We start from the raw sequence: 20,782 nt of genomic DNA, 5'->3' as shown, positions 1-20,782 counted from the left end.
TCCAACTTCCACCTCATTCTTCCAATGTTCAATCACATGTTGGGCCCGTAACTGGTATGGAAAAGTCATAGCAGAGCATAGCCACTTGCATAGAGTATTTTCCAGGAAAAATACCTCCGCCATAAGCAAACAAACATCTTCATGAGAATGGAACAGCAATAAGTGGCGGAGAGCAGTCATAATTTTAGGACATGGGTCCCAGTTAGAGTATAATCTTTCTATATCATTTTTATATTCTTTGAAAGTGTCCTTTGTCATCCCTTAAGAAAATCATCTCAGAATTTATGAGGAACTAAACAACCGCATGGCTTTTACCCAGATTAAAACGTAAAAAGGGTGAAACATTATACAGTAACAGTTCATATCAACAGGACAACAACAACACCCAGAAGACAACAGAACAGTACATACAAGTTGCATAAGCAAAATAAACAACCAGCAGCAAAAACTTCCAGTTTACGTTCTTCAAAATCATGGAGAGATCATCCGTAGGTACTAAGTTTCAAAGGTTCTCTTGAGGACCCACTTCAAATTTTGAAGGCTGTTCTACATCCAGTGCCGCAAGAAATAGTAAAACTTCTGAACAGTGAACAGGTTAGTAAGTTTGGGAGAGCAACAACACTTGCCACCACACCCGAATTTACATCACTTCTTTGACAGATTTCCAGAGAATCCGCTAAAAATATGGACTAGTTTGTAAGAAAGAGTGGGGTGGAGCAGCTTCAAGCAGTGCAGCATGAAGGGGACCCTGAAGATAGAAATTAAGGAGTAAGGTTCTATCAAAAGTTTGGAAGACATCAGAGAAGTTGCTAAAAGGATGTTGTGCTCCAAACCTTGGTAACTGTCAGAATGACATAATTGGCAAATGGATCTTGCAGCAACTGTTCAAAATGAGGCACAAACAGCAATTCATGGACAATTTGTGATCGACTCTCTCCAAAATGCTTGAGGCATTTTTCCACAACATGACTGCTAAATTTTTGCTTTGATAGGTGAACATAGCGGCCTTTGAACTGAGCAAGTTGGCAGTGACAGAAGGGATCTTCAGCTCTATAATATATTGAACAACATAATTTCTGCCACATAATGATAAAAGTTTTCTGTGTCAGAGAATCAGATAAAACCATGGTGCAGAACCAAAATAACTTTAAAAGCAACCACTTTTTGGATTAAATTACTGTCCAACGTTAAGAATGATAAAAAAAATACCATGAAACAATAAAATAGGCCTATGATGCATAAGGGTAAACATTTATTTTGGGATAAGTACATACACTAACAACGAATACTAATTTGTGTGTTAACAAAGACATAACATCGTATGATTAAGTGATTTTAAATTAGAAAAAAAGTGAGACTTAATCATATCATGACACATCATTATTAATATACAAAATAATACTTATTATTTATACTTGTTGTCTTACTTCACAGGATTATATATTTAAATTGATATTATGGTGTATAAACACATTGAAACAAAACAAATGCTTTATATGAAGGCATTAAGTGACCAGTCCTCTTCTACCCAAATGCGGAGCGACCAAGGAAGCAACACTTTCTGTAAACATTAGCTTGATGGATGGAGAAACCTAGTGATTTAAGGTTGACAAATGTGAGTATCGACACCTAAGTTGGGAGACAAGAATAATTTATCAAGAAAATTTGGGGTGTGTAACAAAACTTATAAGCAATGGCCATGTCAACGAGGCGAGAGGGCCAGATATGAGATGGGAAAATGAAGAAGGAAAGGATGGCCAATATTCTAAAACTTGGATTCCTTTTGATCAAGGTTCATGAAATTGTGTTGAAATCTACTTCTGCATTTTCAAATTTGATGCACATATGATGTCTAATTTCCACTCGAACATGCTGACAAGAGTGGATAGTTAAAAACCCTTGATAGTGGGAGATGAGAAAACAGGACATAATACTTAGCTGTGATGCAAATTCTTACACTTTCCTCTCTAAGAAAAATATATGAAAGCTACTCTTGGAAAAGATTCACTGTGTGTGTGTGTAAGGAAAGTGAGCAACTCAGTTTCTTTTCAACATATAGATAATCAGGTAGCATATCAATATAAGATGCAGATTGAGTAGCTTAGCCTACCTAATAACCAGCGCAACAGGCCAGATAAAAAGAAATTAATAATGAGATATTTCATGGAAATAAATATGTAATTGCTCAAAACCTAAGTAAAACGGAACAATATTTTCAATTCCCACAATAACAAATGACCAATACCCAGCCAGCATAATGCATCCTAAAATATACAAATAAAGAGAATATTTGTCCCGAGGGCTTTGTCATTGAAATAGATGGATCAACATCTTAAAAATATTAGAATATATATAATAAAACTATACGTATCCATTTTGAATACACAAATAAGTATATACTTAATATATATTATTATATAATTGAGTAATTTTGAATTAAAAATTAAAAAATACTCAATAAGTGAAGGCACACATAAATTATACACATTTATACACTTGAAATGAATAAGTATAATACTGCTATATATATATATATATATATAGACACCATGTTTTATCATGTCCTGTAATGAGTTTGACTGTCAGAAAATAACAACAAGAATTAACACATTTTAGGTCATAGCCGAAGGGATCTTGAGCAAGGAGAAGCCCATGATTGGAAATTTCAGTTAATAACTTATCACGAAGTTCACCAATTGAATAAGCAATGCATCTTTGCAACACACAGCAACCATGCTGACGAGTTGCAATTTCAACACAAAACCTTGCAGCTGAATAAAAAATAAACTGCAGAAAAAATTGTCAGAAAAAACAAGAAGAAAAAAGCTAAAAATTTTATCTTCTTAAATTTATTTTAAGTTCATCTTGCCATCACTGGGTTGGAGTTGTCACAAATATGGCAGGGTTCAGGTTGGATTTGTACGGATGGGCTAATCCAGTAATAGGAATTATATGTGTATAATATTCTTGGTGCTTATATTGTTAACAGTTGAATGGACTTTATCTCCCTGGATCCCCTCTGGCTGCAGAGCACCAAACATGGCCAGCTCCAAGAATTTAGAGGCTGTGAATTGTTGGTCCTGAATCCATGCATATGTATGTACCAAGCAAAAATTGTATAAACTATGCAAGCAGGCGCTTGAGCCTAATGATGATCAGAATTTCCATAAAAGCTCCAACACCTACACTGACAGAGGATTATGAATTGGCAGGACAAATCTACCAAACTAGGAGAATCGTTAATTTGTACGTAAAGAAGTTTGTGCCTGGTCAACTTGAAGCCAGAATTTTTGCTGGCCCCTTACACACATGGACTAATCACTGTTAATCATTTTGCCTATTAGTTAAACTATCCTAAGCATGTTGATAGCAATCATGCAAACTAATCAATCCCACACAACAAGAAAAACAACTGCATAGGAAAAACAATGAAGTGAACTTAACAAAATAGTGATACATCTGAATAATAGTGATAAATCAAGAAAATAGTTCAAGCAACAAAGAGGTATCAATCCTTCCCAGGCAATTAGAGGTGCCCTTTCTCCCAAGGTAAAAGTCTCTATCAAATACTCTAACCAGATTTTCCCTCCTCTTTCCCCTCATGTTGTTGTCCCTTTTTTCTGTCATATCTTAAAGTCCAATCTTAATTCAGATTCTATTAAATCATTGATCTTCTAAAACTAATTCAATCATAATTCCTTCGTTATTCAAATATTATCATAATCTTTAATTATAATCTTAAATTACGATTCAATTCCATTAAAATGTTTTGGGTTTAATTGAAACAGGTATGGTTTGGAATTGATTAAGTGGATTGTGATTGGACTTAATTGGTGAATGATTGAGTATGATGGGTAAATTGTTTTTAAGTTAACTCAATTGGGTTTCGGATCAAGTCTAATGGTTGGGTCTTGGCAATAAATTGCATTGGGATTTGAGTGTGAGTGGTTTAGTAGTTGGATTGATTATTAGTGCGTGGACATGAGTGGTAGTTAACACCTAAAGCAAATTGGGTTGCATTGTTATTGTGGAATGGGATGATTGATTAAGTGGGTTTTGGACTGAATTATTTCTTCATGATCCAATTCTTCTCTTCTGCTCTTTGTTTCACCCCTTTTTTTTTATCTTTCTCTTCATTCACTTCTAGTTTTGCCTCACTCAACAAAGGCGTAAGGCAGAGATGTGCACGATTGAGTTTTCTTGGCTAGGATTCATTGGAGTCTATTGTTCAATTACTAAAATCTATCAATATTTTATTTTGGCTTAGAATCAAGTTTGTGTGTTTTGTCATTAACAACTTCAGTTCCATCATAGTTCCTTTTTTGTCAACATTATTAAAGGACATCATTTTAAGTTATTCATGTGTTCTTTCATTATTTTAAAGTCTTTAACCAAACAATTTAAACTAGTGTATATGATGTCCCAACCTATCTATAACCATCCTCATAATCTTCTCCAAATCAATATTATTACTCTCCATACTTTTTTCAATTATACCTAGATTTCACATACTTTGATAACAATTTAATAGTAACCCGTGCAAACTAATAAATCTCACACAACAAGCAAAACAACCAAACAATGAATCAAACATACCAGAATATTGAGTGTAAATGTAAATAATAATGATAAAAAAGAATATAATTCTAGCAAGAAAGAGATGCAAATCCTCCCTAGACAGTTAAAGGTGCCCTTCCTTCCAAGTTAGAAGCTTCCCTCAGATTTTCTCTCCCTTCTGCCCTTTTTATTCTCTCATTTCCTAAAATTCTATCCTAATTTAAACTCTATTAAAATCTTTGATTTCTTAAAATGAGTTTCGACAACTAGATTTCATCGGAATCAACCAATTTTCCATCAAAACCTACCAATTTATCATTTTGGACTTTTGCTAGATTTGAGATGTTGTCGAAATCTTCCGATCCACTATCAAGTTCAAAAGTATAGAACCAAGTCTTTCTTTTCTCACTTTTCATCACTCACGGTCTTATCATCAGATTTGTCTTCACGCACTAGCCCTACCGCCAATGACTTGAATCAACAATCGTGATTTAGACTGTATTCACTCCCAGTTCAAGGTCAAATCCCTTTTGCTCCCATAGCCCGAGCTTCTGTATTCGTTAGTCAAGTACCTTCTACTCTCATCCTTTGCAAAATTCATCCTCAAAATCGCAACAATTCTAATACCACTTTGATATGAACCACTAAACAGAATAAATATTCTAACATAAAACAATATTAATAACAAGAGTTATTAACTCCACATAAGGTCTTAGCCTTTCAATCAGCCATGAGCTACTCTAAACTCAAAGACAGTATTTTCCTTTCTTCCTTCTACAATCCCAACTGCCCTTTATGTATACTACTTATATATACATGTTTCGTAACTTTCCAATTAATTTATTTTATCTAATCAATTATTATCCTATATAATTACTATCTAAAGGTAAATATATATTAATCTTCAAATTCAAATCTTACTTATATCCCATCAATTATTCAAATTCAATTATCAAGTATTATTTGATTATTTATCAAGATAAGCAATATTATACTAATTATTTTATTAAGATAAGCAATATTATACTAATTATTATCATAATTAATATTAATTAATATCAATAATACTGTATGCACTACTTATATATGCAACTTTATACACAACTAATAACATGTTATTATATGATTGAATATTGTTTTATTTTTAATTTAAAACTATCAAATTACATAGTGACATGCCATTAGTTGTGCACAAAATTGTGTATATGAGTTGTGCACATAGCATTACTTAATTAATATTATTACCTAACTAATGCTCTTCTTCCTGTATAAAGTTTTTATAAGATTCATTCTGTCAAAAATTGATTTAGAAACATGTCCACCCTTCATGAAAATATCACACCAAAATTCATAATGTACTATGAAGATTTGACTTGCGACGCTATGAAACACGATCACTTAGCTAATAATTTTAGGCCAAAGGACTTATTCCCAACCAAGTTTTGATGCATTCCTAAATTCCCACCCGCAACTTTTCAAAAACTTAAATACCCAATCTATCATCCAACTTCTATTACATTTAGCTATTAACTAAAAAGGGCAAAAATGTCATTTCATCATTAATATTAACAAATATAATTTTAACCTATTTCCTCCCCTAGATTTTGAAAACTAACAATTTCACCCGAGGTTCAACTTTTCTAGTTTTGAAAAAGGCCAAACGACTATTTCCCACCCAAGGTATGCTGCAATCCCAAGTTTCCACCCTTTAATTATGGAAATACCAAACACCTACCCATGGCCGGTTAAATTTAACGAAACCCTAACCCCTGAAAATTTAATCTCATTTCCCCCCCTAAAATTTTAAAAACTAACATTTTTTCCCTAAGCTAAGTTTAAAAAGATCGCATTTCCCCCCTTAGGGTTTAGTTTCCAAACCCTTTCACTTTCTCCAGTACCATCGTCGACCGTCTCCCCCTCCCGACGATTTCTCTTCCACCGACGACCCCTCTCAACTCCACCCCAACCCATCCGATGCAGAGAGACGTCGTCTGGGAAGAGAAATCATCTTCCCAGATGACAAAGAAGAGATCGATCGATCTCGTCTTCGTCGTCTGGGAAGACGATCGTTTTCCCAGATGAAGAAGATGATGAGTCGTCTCGTCTTCGTCTGGGAAGACGATGCTAGACGACGACGACTGGGAAGACAAAGAACTTCATCTTCCACAGCTTCTCCGATGTCGATTGAGCGTTCAAATGGGAGGAAAGAGATCGCCGGAAGGAGAGGATGCTTTGGGAGGGAGAGGTCATCGGCAATGGAGCCGGAGATGTCGCTGGAGATTTCAAAAAGAAACCCTAGGGTGAAACTGCCATTTTTTAAAACTTAGGCTAGGGGAAAATTTTAGTTTTTAAAGTTTAGGAGGGCAAAAGTAGATTCTATTTTAGTTTATTTTTAATATTATAGAGAAAATAACGATTTTACCCTTACCACCGTTAATTTTAACTGCTCATAGGTGGGTGTTTGGTATTTCCATAGTTAAAGGGCGGAAACTTGAGATTATAGTATACCTTGGGTGGGAAATAGTCGTTTGGCCTTTGAAAAATAACTTTTTCCCCTCATCATAGGTTTTTTTTTTCTTCCCTCTCAGGTCACCGTCTTTCTCTTCAGCAATGCTCTCTTCCCACCCTAAACCTTTGTCGACACTCCTTTTTTCTCCTAGGTGGTATCTCTGATGATTCTATCATGATTTTTTGACCAAAAAACAAGCATAAGATTTGGATCTCTCACTCATTTTTGTAGCGTCATTGCCCTTCCTTAGGTGGTCGATGATGCCGCATTGCAGGAGAAAGGAGAGGGTCGAGGTTTTCGATTTGTGCTTAGGAATGTCAGATCATTCCTTGGATTTCTTCGAATCGAAAAATCAATATCAGATCATTGCTTGATTATTGTCGGCAATGCCGGCTTTCTTTGTCAACGTTCTTTGTCAGCTTTCTTAGTCGACAACACTGACAGTGCCTTGGATTTCTTTGTTAGTTGAAGATGAAGGGAGAAGCCGCCAAAGGTGGAGTGAGAAAATGGTGGAATATAAGGGTGCAACTGTGATGTTTGTAAAGTTTGGGGGGTGATAGAAGATGAAATTTTGAGTAATAGGAAATGGTGGAATATAGTAATTTTTTGAATAATACACTCGTTTGGACTGTTGTCATCATCTAGACAAAGGGTTTCAACTCTTCATCTGGATTTCATTAAATCCAAACGTCATTGATTGGAGGAAAACCATTGGAGGGAGAGATGACACCAAGAGGGAGAGAGATCAGTCGTCATTGGCCAAAAATTCATCGGCAAAATTTGAAACCCTAGGTTGGGAGGAAATGTCACTTTTCAAAACTTAATTTTAGGGAAAATTGTTAGTTTTTCAAACAAAGGGGGTAAAATGATATAAACTTTTATTTTTTAAATATTATTGTTAAATAACAATTTTACCCTTGACCTTAACTGAAAATGTTAACAAATTTTAGCTCATGAGTGGGTGTTTGAGTTTTTGAAAGTTGAAGGGTAAGAGTTTGAGATTTTACTATACCTTAAGTGAGAATAATTCTTTTGGCCTTTTGAGTAATAGGAAACCTTAGGTCAAGGGGGAAAATGTCATTTTTCTGAATAATATACTCTTTCATTAAATTTTTGTTTTTCATGGGTATGTATAGATCGATGTTAATAAAGATAAATTAGTAATTTATAATTAAATTAATAGAATTGATTAATTTTAACCACTAATAGGTAGACATTTTGGTTTTTGAAAGGTTGAGGGTGGGAGTTTGGGAGTGCATAAAAACTTGGGTGGGACAAAGTCCTTTGGCCATAATTTAAATTTGTACCTCATTTGTTAACAAGAATGAACAACTGAAAGGATGAGATTATCATGAGAAGAGCTAATAATCAAAAGGGCAGTTTTTTTTCATTATAATTAGCTGTTGATTTTGAATCTCATTTCATATGGTTGTTACTGTTTGTCTCGTTGATACTGTCGACATTATTTTCATTATAATTATATTCGCTAAATCTATCATGATTTTCATTATTTTGGGTTTATCATTTTAGATCTTAATTTGAGAAGCAGGCTAGTTTTTAATTTGGGACATGTTAGTTGCATGGCAAAGTGATTAGATAGTGTCCTACTTCATTGATACATTCGATTGTTATTTGACATCTAAAGTATTGTTAAAGAACCCAAAAATAATAAAGGTTTAATTAAATGACATATAACGTGATGGGATAAAAGTGAGAGTGTAGTACAGGCATGTTCATTTTTTCTTACCAATTTTCTTTCATATTATTGGTTTTTCGTTATCCATATATGCTGCCTCATCCATACTTTAGTTGATTAATAGTACATGTCATTTTGTACTAGCTTTGACATAAGTTTCTGTGCTTTCATTTTGTACCTTGTATGCTAATTTTTATCCTCTTGGCGTGCTTTCTTTGTTGATGCCCTGATTGGTAAGAATCATTAGAACTTATTATAATAAGATTTATAGAAGAGAGGATATTAACTTGTGCATTTTCTTTTTCACGCTTTCTGATTTTTGATAGGTTGGATGACTATTTCCCACCCAAGATTTCTTGAAAATTCAGTTCTCCCATCTATCAGTCAGTCTTACTATTTAATCTTAACAGTAAAAGAGTAGAAAAGTAGTTTAAAAGAACAGAAAAAATCATGTATTGAGAAAACAATTTTTGCTCAAGTAAGTTTGATCATCAGCTATAGAAGAATTTGAGTGGTAGATTGATTATCAATTCAAGCATCTATTGTCGAGTAGCTTTCTTCCAAGTCAGCGTGATCTAAGCTGCGTGCCCCCTTTAGTACGTCCTTAGACTAATCAAGTCTTCCATTGCAACTTCCAAATTCCAGCACCCTTGGAAACGTTGGACTGCAATTTTCCAAATAAAATTCAATAAATTACGCCTGCGAATGAGAAGAGAGGTCGGAGTCAGATTGAGAAAAATAAAGGGATCTAGTCTGATGGTGACTAGTATACGAACGTGGGAAGAGGTTGAGCCGAGAAGAGAGAAGAGAGGAAAGAGTGAGAGAGAGTCGATTGAGAAGAAAGGTGAGAGTGAGAGGAATTGATTGAGGGGAGAGGTGAGATTTGGTTAAATGGTGGTGACTGGTGAGTCTGGTAAGAGTGAGAGAGAGATTCAAGAGAAGAGATCCGGTTTGTTTAATTGGTTGGTGACTGGTGAGTTTGGTGAGTCTTATAATATAGGTAATGAAAAAGAACAGAAAAAAATGTATTGAAAAAAAATCGAGGAGAATTATGCAAATGCTAGAATTCAAGCTTAGTCCTAGCAATTGCTATATGTAGGGATTACGGAGTACCATCAAAACAATAAGCTTATCATGTAAAACATTATATTTCTATGTTAATAATCCATTTTTTTCCAGCCTGATCAAAGCACATTATCTATATGCATCAATTATATATAAAAAATAAATACGCATATTTTTATTATAAGTATAAAAAAGGTGTTGCATGAATGTACAATGTCGGTTGGACTGTCTACGCTGTAATAATTTGTATTAAAGAGGCTGTATAGTTACTGTTTTTATTTCAGTTTTTAGTATTGAATCTTCAATCAAAGACCAGCTTTTGCATATGTAACGATTTTAAGCTACAAAAGTTCCAAATGGTTAATCAAGAAGCTAACTGTTGAGATTTTTTTTCCCAAAAATTAAGTTATTTTTATTATCAATAAAATTATGTATATCCATATTTGATATATATTATTATATAACTTAATGATTTTAAATAAATAATAAAATAATATTTAATCATATAAGAATATACATAAATTTGTATTTATTTTTTCAATTAAAATGGGTATTGTTGTTTTACAATTCACTTGGCCGCACCTAGTTTTAAATAATTTGAACATGGTTTACTTTCTTGCAATTAGGTCTTAAACGGTTAAGTTCTGCCAGAAATGAGATTTAAAATATATGCTGAGCCTCTTTTCAAATACCCATAAACCCAACCACGCATCCTTATGTCATCAATTTAAGCTCATTGATTTAATTTATTATTAAATTATAATAAATATATTTTATTTAAAATTTATAAAAAATAAAATAAATTAGAGTATTCATACTTATGAAAATTAGATCATATTATTTTTAAAGAGTAACAATTATTTATTTTATTTCAATAAAATAATTAAAATAAAAAAATATCTCAATCTCATGATACAAAAAAATAATTATCTAAGTTATTGTTTATAAAAGACATTTTAATATATATGAAATATATTTTTCTTCTTTTTAATTTTATTTTTGAACTTATTTTTTCTTACAAACCTTTAAAAATTCATCTAATCTAATAAAAATAATCAAATTATTTTAAAATAATTAATTTTTTAAAAAATGCTTTAAATTTTAGTCAAACCTAATTCTATTTGGTTTTGATCATTTCATCTAATTTTAATCAGTTTTAATCCAATCAATGAATAAACTGTTTTTTTATACTAATCAAGCTAGACTTAAAACTAATTTCTAATTCAATTAATTAAACTGATTGGTTCAGTCCAGTTTTAAAAACACGCAAATGTTTTTAAACGCAAATGTTTTAAAAATACGCAAATGTTTGAACTACTGCAGAGAATTCCACATATATGGTCCCAGAGAAGGAAATTAGCTGCATTGACCAAAGGTCAAAGTCTTCCGACAAAATGATTTGCCTTCAATATTAATTCCACAGTGTAAATTGGATAGAGAGTTCGCCAAACTTTACGGGGTTGCCGGCTATAAATAGGAGGGAATTTGTGTATTAACAGGACAACATAAAAAAAGAAACAAACATGGGCAAATTAAGCTCTAAAAAACTACTTACCACTCTCTTCCTTGTCTAGTTCTCGTGTGTTGTTGCTTCTACCTTTTCTACTGAAGAGGCAAATGCTCTCCTAAAATGGAAAGCTAGCTTTACAAACCAAACACAATCTCGGTTAACTTCTTGGACTCTACTTTCTCCTAATGCCATCAACTCTAAGACACTCACAACCCCATGTTCTTGGCTTGGAATTTCATGCAATTTAGCCAGAAGTGTCATCAAAATAAACCTTACCAGTTTCGGTTTAAATGGTACGCTACATGAGTTTTCAGTCTCCTCTTTCCCTCATCTTAAATATGTTGATCTCGGAATAAATTCACTTTCTGGTGTTATTCCATCTCAGATTGGTAACCTATCAAAGCTCATTTATCTTAATTTATCCTTTAATCATTTCTCTGGAAAAATCCCACCTGAAATTGGTTTTCTAACAAATCTTCAAATCCTACGCCTTGATGAAAACCAACTGAATGGCACAATTCCACCTGAAATTGGTCAGTGTCGATCTCTTAATGAGCTTGCCTTGTATAGCAATAGTCTAGACGGTCAAATTCCTGCTTCTCTTGGTAATTTGAACAACCTGGTGAGGTTATTTCTCTTCAATAATTCGCTTTCAGGTTCTATTCCTGTAGAAATGGGAAATTTAACCAATTTGATGGAACTTTACATGGATATCAACCATCTTACAGGCCTTATTCCTTCCAATTTTGGAAATCTTACGAAGCCTATTGTGTTGCATGCCTTTGACAATCAACTTTCTGGTTCCATTCCTGAAGAATTAGGAAATTTGAAGTATCTCAAATGTCTAAGCCTTCACACCAATAATCTTTCTGGTTCTATTCCAGCATCATTGGGTAGGCTGACAAACCTCACCTTACTTCATCTTTATGGAAATCAGCTTTCTGGTCTCATCCCTGAAGAGCTTGGAAACTTGAAATTTCTCATAGATCTAGAGTTGAGTGTGAACCAATTAAATGGTTCACTCCCTGCTTCTTTTGGCAATTTGATTAATTTAGAAATATTATATCTTCGCCAAAACCAACTTTCTGGATCCATTCCTCAAGAAATGGGAAATCTCATGAAATTGTCAGTACTGCAACTAGACACAAACCAGTTTACTAGTCCTCTACCCAACATTTGCCAAGGTGGTTCACTTACAAACTTCTCTGCAAACAATAATAATCTCATAGGAAACATCCCCAAAAGCTTCAAAAATTGCACAAGCTTGGTAAGAGTCCATCTTGAATTCAACCAACTCACTGGAAATTTAGCTGCAGAGTTCAGTATCTATGCAAAACTGAGCTTCATAGACATAAGCCATAACAAATTCCATGGTGAAATATCATCTAAATGGGGAAGTTGTCCAAATTTAACTACCCTACTCATGGCGAAGAACAATATCGCTGGAACCATACCGTCAGAGATTGGAAATGCAACTCGGTTACAATCACTTGATCTTTCTTCCAACAGTTTAGTTGGGGAGATTCCAAAGACTTTGGAAAAGTTGACTTTTCTTACTAAGGTCAACTTCAGTGGCAATCAACTTTCTAGTGTTATACCTCAAAAATTGGGCTACTGACTAATCTTGAGTCTTTGGACTTGTCCTCAAACAACTTAAGCCAGTCAATACTGGAAGATCTTGGAAACCTAGTCAAGCTATACAACCTGAATTTGAGCAACAACAAATTTAGCCAAGAAATTCCAATTCAGCTCAAGAAGTTATTTCACTTGTCTCAGTTAGATTTGAGTCATAATTCTCTCAGAGGAGAGATACCATCGCAAATCAACCATCTACAAAGCCTAGAGCTGCTAAATCTCTCCCACAATTCTCTTATTGGTTCCATTCCGAACAATTTTGAGGAAATGAGAGGCCTATTGTATGGTGACGTATCCTACAATCAGTTGAAGGGCCCTATTCCTAAGAACAAAGCATTTCAAGATGCTGATATGTTACAAGGGAATAAGGGATTATGCGGTAATGTTCAAGGATTTCCACCATGCACATCTCCTGTCACTTACAAACGTAGAAATGGAAAGGTCAAAAAATTGGTGTTTTCAATTATATTACGTGGATGAAGAGTTGTTTTGCTGGCGGTCGGGGTTTACTTAATCTTTCAGAAAAGAAGGAAAAACAAATCAGCTGAACAAAGCAGTGAGGACGATGGCGAGCTTTTCTCGGTGTCAACTGTTGATGGAAGAATTTTGTACAAAGAAATCATGGATTCAACCAAAGCTTTTGATGCTAGGTACTGTATTGGGAAAAGGGGCATGCTGCCATCAGGTAGCATAGTAGCTATTAAAAAACCCCACCCGTTACCAAATGTTGAAATAACACATCAAAAGGAGTTTTTGAATGAGATCAAGACTTTAACGGAGATACGACACCGAAACATTGTAAAGTTGAACGGCTTTTGCTCAAACCAGCAACACTCTTTTTTGGTTTATGAGTATCTTGAAAGGGATAGTTTGGCCACAATCTTGAGCAAAGAAGAAACTACTAAAGAATTGAATTGGTTCAAAAGGGTGAATATCGTCAAGGATGTGGCTCATGCGCTGTCCTACATGCATCATAATTGCTTTATTCTGATTGTTCATCAAGACATATCAAACAACAACATTCTGCTAGATGAGGAATATGTGGCTCATGTTTCAGATTTTGGCACTGCTAAGCTGTTGAAGAGAGACTCTGTTAAGGTGAAGGTTTATGTCAAAAAGAAAAGCAAAAGAGGAAGAGCAGCAAATAACAGTCAAACGGGAAAAGCAAAGAACAAAACAGCAGGCTTTGAGAGTTTTTCAAATCAATGCAACAGGAATGATTTGATCCTGGGAAATGCAAATGATGAGGTGGCAGACCATGAGTAGGAGACAGGAGGTAGAGAAAAGGGAGAGTAGATATAGACTTGGAGGAGGGAAAGATAAGCAACTTTTTGGAGGATGAAAGGAAGATAGAAGGGGGAGAGTACAACCTCTCGAATAGCTGTAAGGAGGAAGAGCAGTTGAGTTGGTGAGGGTATTATGGAAGACTGTCATTTTGTATGAACAGTTCTCTCAATGTAAATTCTGCAAATTTTGATTGTAATGCACAGGGAACTCTCCATTCTTTTGTGTAAGAAAATCTATTGTAATGCTTTTGGACTCTTCCATTTATGAAAAGGAATTATGTGTAATGAATACAATAGAGATCTGATTGTTCTGTTACATGAGATAATTGCATTTCACTGTTTCATTGCTTATTGTTTTCTTGTTTTGGTGTGTGACTGGGCTCCTGAGATTGTTGATAACTGAAGCTGCTCCCTGGGTACCATTGCTCTGCTGGATTGAGAACTGCTTGCTCTCCAGGTCTGTATCATATTGGTATCAGAGCATGACTCGGATGGAGTCCAGAGTGGATGGAATCGAATCAGAATTAACAGTAGTACAGGAAGAGATGAAGGTCATTCGATCGGAGCTGAGAGACAGTAACATCAAGATGGAAAAGATGGAATCCAATATGGAAACCATCAAGGAATTCTTGAGGGAACTGAGAGAAGCAACTCTTTCACGAGAGAGTCACAACAAAGGGAAGGCACCGATGGAGACCAACCCAGCTTCGACGAGTGCTTCTCTACCAAGAGAGTCGACGATACCTTCTTTTGAAAAGACTGAGGAGGGAAGGTCGGGGAAGGGGAAATAAATGAGCTAGAAAGAGAAGAAAGAGTGATGAGGGGAGGTAACAGAAGAGATTTCCAATACAGGTGATTAGAGTTGCCGCTCTTTGGTGGCGACGAAGCGTTGGATTGGATATCCAAGGTTGAGCGCTACTTCTAGATCAATGGATTAACGGAGCGAGAGAAATTGACGGCAGCTGAAATTAGTATGGAAGGGGATGTTTTACACTGGCTACAGTGGCGTGAGAAACATCACCCGTTTACTGGTTGGGAGACGTTTAAGCAAGAAGTATTGGAACGGTTTCCACCTCCCGGTGAACGTACGACAGAAGAAGAACTCTTTGCTCTGCAGCAAACAGGATCAGTACAGGAGTATCGCAGCAGATTTGAACTGCTCTTCGCAACTGTCAGTAATCTTACAGAGGACACCATGAAGGTTATCTTTATGAATGGCCTTCTGGAGGAAGTTCGATCAGAAGTGAAGATGTTTAACCCTCGGACGTTGATAGAAATGATGACGTGGGCAAGGCAAGTGGAGAAGAAGAATTGCATCATTCATGAAAAATATATGCTGCGTTTAGGAAGAAGCAGCCGCAGAAACTAGGCACAGATGACCCGACCCACTTATTCCTCCCAACCCGACCCAATCTCAAACTCACCCAACCCTTACCCACCAATTGCAATTTCCAGGCCCAGTGTCTCCTTCAGCTTAGCCCCAACCCAAACCAATTATCATCAGCCCAACACCCAAAAACCAGTTAGCCCAACTCTGAACCCACCTGCTGGTCCGACCCGATCTCTAAATGAAAGCTGCCCACCCTCTTATAACAAAGCCAACCCGCCTTCAGCTCACTCAAGCTCTCATGTGCGTTTGACAGGGGCGACTTCTTCCTTTCCTAGATCTAGCAATTTTTTGTGACTATCAAATGAAGAATTCAAATCCAGAGTAGAGAAGGGACTTTGCTTTCGCTGTGATGAGAAATTTATGTCTGGTCATCGTTGTCGATTCCGTCAACTAAGAGTCATGATAGCGGGAGAAGATGGGGAAGTAGACGGGGGTGAGACAGCTGAAGATGAACCTTCAGAGGAGCTATCGGAAGAGGAAGCGAATTTGAATAGTAGCTCGGTGGTAGAAATTGATTCGCCTCGAACTATGAAATTATTAGGGAAAGTCAAAGGCAGAGAGGTAGTGATTTTGGTGGACAGTGGAGCCACTCATAATTTTCTTTCTGAAACACTGGTGCGCGAATTGGGTCTGGAGGTTCAAGCAGCAAAATACTCTGTAGTATTGGGTGATGACAGGAAGGTTCAGAGAGTGGGGCGATGTGAAGGAGTGGAGCTGACGCTGTCGAAACTTTCAATGCAACTGAATTTCCTTCCCTTCCTACTAGGAGGGATAGATGTTATTCTGGGGGTTGAATGGTTGAAGAAATTGGGGGAGGTCAAAATTAATTGGAATGACCTTCATATGAAATTTTGGTGGGAAGGCAGGAGGGTAGAATTGATAGGGAATTCTTCTCTTGTTAAATTGGAGACCTCTCTGAAGACTATCTGTAAGCTAATCAGCGACAGGGGGCATGGGTTTTGGGTTGAGTTGGCTACATTGACAGAACAGGAAGGCACAGTGGAAATGGCTGAAAGTCCAGAGGTTACCAAATTGTTATGGGAATTCAGAGCTCTTTTTAAAGAACCATAGGGGCTACCACCACAGAGGAGCCACGACCATGCTATTCGATTATTGCCGGGGTCCCAACCTCCGAACCTACGACCCTACCGCTACCCATATTATCAAAAGAATGAGATCGAGAAAATAGTGAAAGAAATGCTAGCCGCAGGGGTTATACGACCGAGTATGAGTCCTTTCTCCAGCCTGGTGATTCTAGTCTGAAAAAAGGATGGGGGATGGCGATTCTGCGTCGACTACCGAGCGCTTAATCACATAACCATTCCAGACAAATTCTCGATTCCCACCATCGATGAGCTATTGGACGAATTAGGAGGGGCTAAGGTGTTCAGTAAGTTGGACTTGAAGTCGGGATATCACCAGATAAGAGTTCGAGAAGAAGACGTCGAGAAAACGGCCTTTCGAACTCACGAAGGGCATTACGAATTTATGGTCATACCGTTTGGGCTAACAAACGCCCCAGCCACCTTCCAAAGCCTAATGAACGAGATCTTCAAACCGCATCTCTGAAGATTTGTCCTCGTTTTCTTTGACGACATATTGGTTTACAGCAAGGGTATATAGGAACATCTAAAGCAATTAAAGATCATTTTACAGCTGCTGCAAGATCACGGGCTGGTGGTAAACAGAAAGAAGTGTATGTTTGGGCAGAACCGGATAGAATACCTAGGGCATATTGTCTCCAAAGAGGGGGTTGTAGCTGATCCCAAAAAAATAAAAGATATAGAGTTATGGCCTGTTCCACGTGACTTGAGAGATCTGAGAGGTTTTTTAGGATTAACGGGTTATTATCACAGATTCGTAAAAGGGTACGGACGGATCACCAAACCCTTAACAAATTTGTTGAAGAAAAATGCCTTCCAGTGGGGAACCGAAGCACAACAGGCCTTCGAAGCACTCAAGGTTACAATGACTACTGTCCCTGTTTTGGCAACCCCAGATTTTTCCAAACAGTTTATAATCGAGATGGATGCATCCGGAGCAGGGCTGGGAGCTGTCCTAATACAAGAAGGCCGACCCATTGCATACTTAAGCAAAGCCTCTCGTTACGAAATCGTGGCAAATCGGTGTATGAGAAAGAATTAATGGCAATAGTCTTGGCTTTTCAGAAATGGCGGCACTACCTTCTCGGGAGACACTTCAAAATTTGAACAAACCAAAAGAGCCTAAGATTCCTGACGGAGCAAAAGATCACAGGACATGAGCAGCAAAAGTGGCTGGTGAAAATGTTAGGATTTGATTTTGAAATTCTATATCATCCTGGATGCGAGAACAAGGCTGCCGATGCCTTGTCAAGAAACCCAAGGTTTGTTTCAGAAATGACGGTGGTAACGGTGGTTCAAATGGAGGGAGCTGACAACTTACAGCATGAAGTAGAAGGGGACGAAAAACTCCAAGGTATTATTCATGATCTGTTGTTAAATCCTAACTCACACGTTGGCTACTCTTTAAGAGGAGGGAAGCTGCTGTATAAAGGCAGATTGGTGGTGCCTAAAAATTCCAGGTTTATTCCCTCATTCATCACTGAATTTCACTCTTCATCTTATGGGGGTCATGCTGGATTTTTTAAAACCTATAAAAGACTCAATTCAGTCGTATATTGGGAAGGAATGCAGAGGGATGTCAAGGAATTCGTGGCCAAATGTGATGTCTGTCAAAGGATGAAATATGAAGCTATGTCGCCAGCAGGTTTGTTACAGCCATTACCCATCCCAGCTGAGACATGGGAAGACTTGTCTATGGATTTTATTGAGGGTCTTCCGAAGGTTAAAGGGATGAGTGTAATTATAGTGATTGTGGATAGGCTAACGAAATACGGGCATTTCATCCCCCTACGACACCCGTATAATGCCAAGGATGTAGCGGAGGTATTCATACGGGAGGTGGTTCGCCTCCATGGATTTCCGAAGACAATTGTTTCGGATCGAGATCGCATTTTTCTGAGTAAATTTTGGACAGAAATTTTCAAGGCTGCCTGAACCAGTTTGAAATACAGTACCGCCTACCACCCACAAACAGACGGCCAAACCGAGGTCGTGAATCGTTGTTTAGAGACGTATCTTCGTTGTTTCTCTTCAAGGCAGCCCAAAAATTGGCCCAAGTGGCTAGCATGGGCGGAATATTGGTATAATACGTCCTTTCACAGCTCGATCGGTATGACTCCTTTTAAAGCAGTCTATGGCAGAGATCCTTCCCCTCTTTTGAAGTGGGTGGAAGAAGAATCAAGAATGGAAGCTGTGAATGTCATGATCAAGGAGAGGAATCTAATTTTGGATGAATTAAAAACCAACTTACACATGGCCCAAGAAAGAATGAGGAAGACTGCCAACAAACACAGGAGGGACATGGAACTTCAAGTTGGTGAATGGGTGTTCCTTAAACTATAGCCATATCGGTTTCGTTCATTGGCCTCCCGCCCCAATGAGAAGCTCAGTCCCTGCTTTTACGGACCATTCGAAGTGATTCAAAAAATAGGCACTGTAGCCTATAAACTGAGACTGCCGGTGGGTGCAAAAATACATCCTGTTTTTCACATCTCTCAGCTGAAAAAGCATTTGGGTTCTGCTGTGATTCATCAGCCCTTACCAGAGTGTCTCAGTGAGGAATTGGAGCTGCAGGCTTAACCAGAAATAGTGTTGGATTATAGATATTCTGAGCAAGGCGATTTGGAATTACTAATCAAATGGCGAGGACTGCCGAACTGCGAAAATTCATGGGAGCTATATGATAACCTCAAACTTCATTTCCCTAATTTGCACCTTGAGGACAAGGTGCCTCTTGATGGGAGGGGCAATGTCAGGGTGAAGGTTTATGTCAAAAAGAAAAGCAAAAGAGGAAGAGCAGCAAATAGCAGTCAAACGGGAAAGGCAAAGAACAAAACAGCAGGCCTTGAGAGTTTTTCAAATCAATGCAACAGGAATGATTTGATCCTGGGAAATGCAAATGATGAGGTGGCAGACCATGAGTGGGAGACAGGAGGCAGAGAAAAGGGAGAGTAGATATAGACTTGGAGGAGGGAAAGATGGGCAACTTTTTGGAGGATGAAAGGAAGATAGAAGGGGGAGAGTACAACCTCTCGAATAGCTGTAAGGAGGAAGAACAGTTGAGTTGGTGAGGGTATTGTGGAAGACTGTCATTTTGTATGAACAGTTATCTCAATGTAAATTCTGCAAATTTTGATTGTAATGCACAGGGAACTCTCCATTCTTTTGTGTAAGAAAATCTATTGTAATGCTTTTGGACTCTTCTATTTATGAAAAGGAATTCTGTGTAATGAATACAATAGAGATCTGATTGTTCTGTTACATGAGATAATTGCATTTCACTGTTTCATTGCTTATTGTTTTCTTGTTTTGGTGTGTGACTGGGCTCCTGAGATTGTTGATAACTGAAGCTGCTCCCTGGGTACCATTGCTCTGCTGGATTGGGAACTGCTTGCTCTCCAGGTCTGTATCAGACTCATCCAATTGGACCGAACTTGCTGGCACATATGGATACATTGCACCAGGTACTATAGCTCATCCTGAATTGCATGCCTAATTTTAATATATGACATAACATTTGCATAATGATGATTTAGACTGTATTTTTTTCAGAGCTCGCTTATACAATGAAAGTTACAGAAAAATGTGATGTCTATAGCTTTGGAGTGTTAGCAGTGGAAGTGATTAAAGGAAAGCATCCAGGCGATATAATCGCTTCTCTATTGTCTCATTTAACAAGTGAGAGCATGCTGAAAGATATTCTGGACCACCGACTTCCACTTCCTCCTCCTGAAGTTGAGGAACAAGTGATGACCATTGTAAAGCTAGCAACTGCTTGCTTACATGTCAATCCACAATCTAGGCCATCCATGCACAAGATTTCTCAGATGTTAGATCAGTTCTAGAGCCCTTTACAGTGTTAAATCCGGACAAATAAATTGTGCTGTAAAAGTTCAGGATCATGTAGAGGAAATGTTAGGCAAAAGCAACAGCTTCCACACGGTAAGTGTTGCCTAGTTTATAAGGTATTTATATATTTCTTCCCAAGGAACAAATGCTTACAAATAAACATGGAGTTATATTATTTATTT

At 37.0% G+C, this 20,782-nt stretch overlaps 1 pseudogene; it reads left to right on the top strand.

Annotated features, from left to right (window-relative positions):
- The first annotated feature begins 9,653 nt into the window (after positions 1-9,653).
- On the top strand, positions 9,654-20,755 carry LOC123205559 (annotated as a pseudogene).
- The last annotated feature ends 27 nt before the right edge of the window (positions 20,756-20,782 follow it).

This window comes from Mangifera indica, unplaced genomic scaffold (genome assembly GCF_011075055.1).
Source record: "Mangifera indica cultivar Alphonso unplaced genomic scaffold, CATAS_Mindica_2.1 Un_0008, whole genome shotgun sequence".
Taxonomy (NCBI): domain Eukaryota; kingdom Viridiplantae; phylum Streptophyta; class Magnoliopsida; order Sapindales; family Anacardiaceae; genus Mangifera; species Mangifera indica.
Note: the sequence above shows the minus strand (reverse complement) of the source record. Positions and strands in the feature narration are given on the sequence as shown.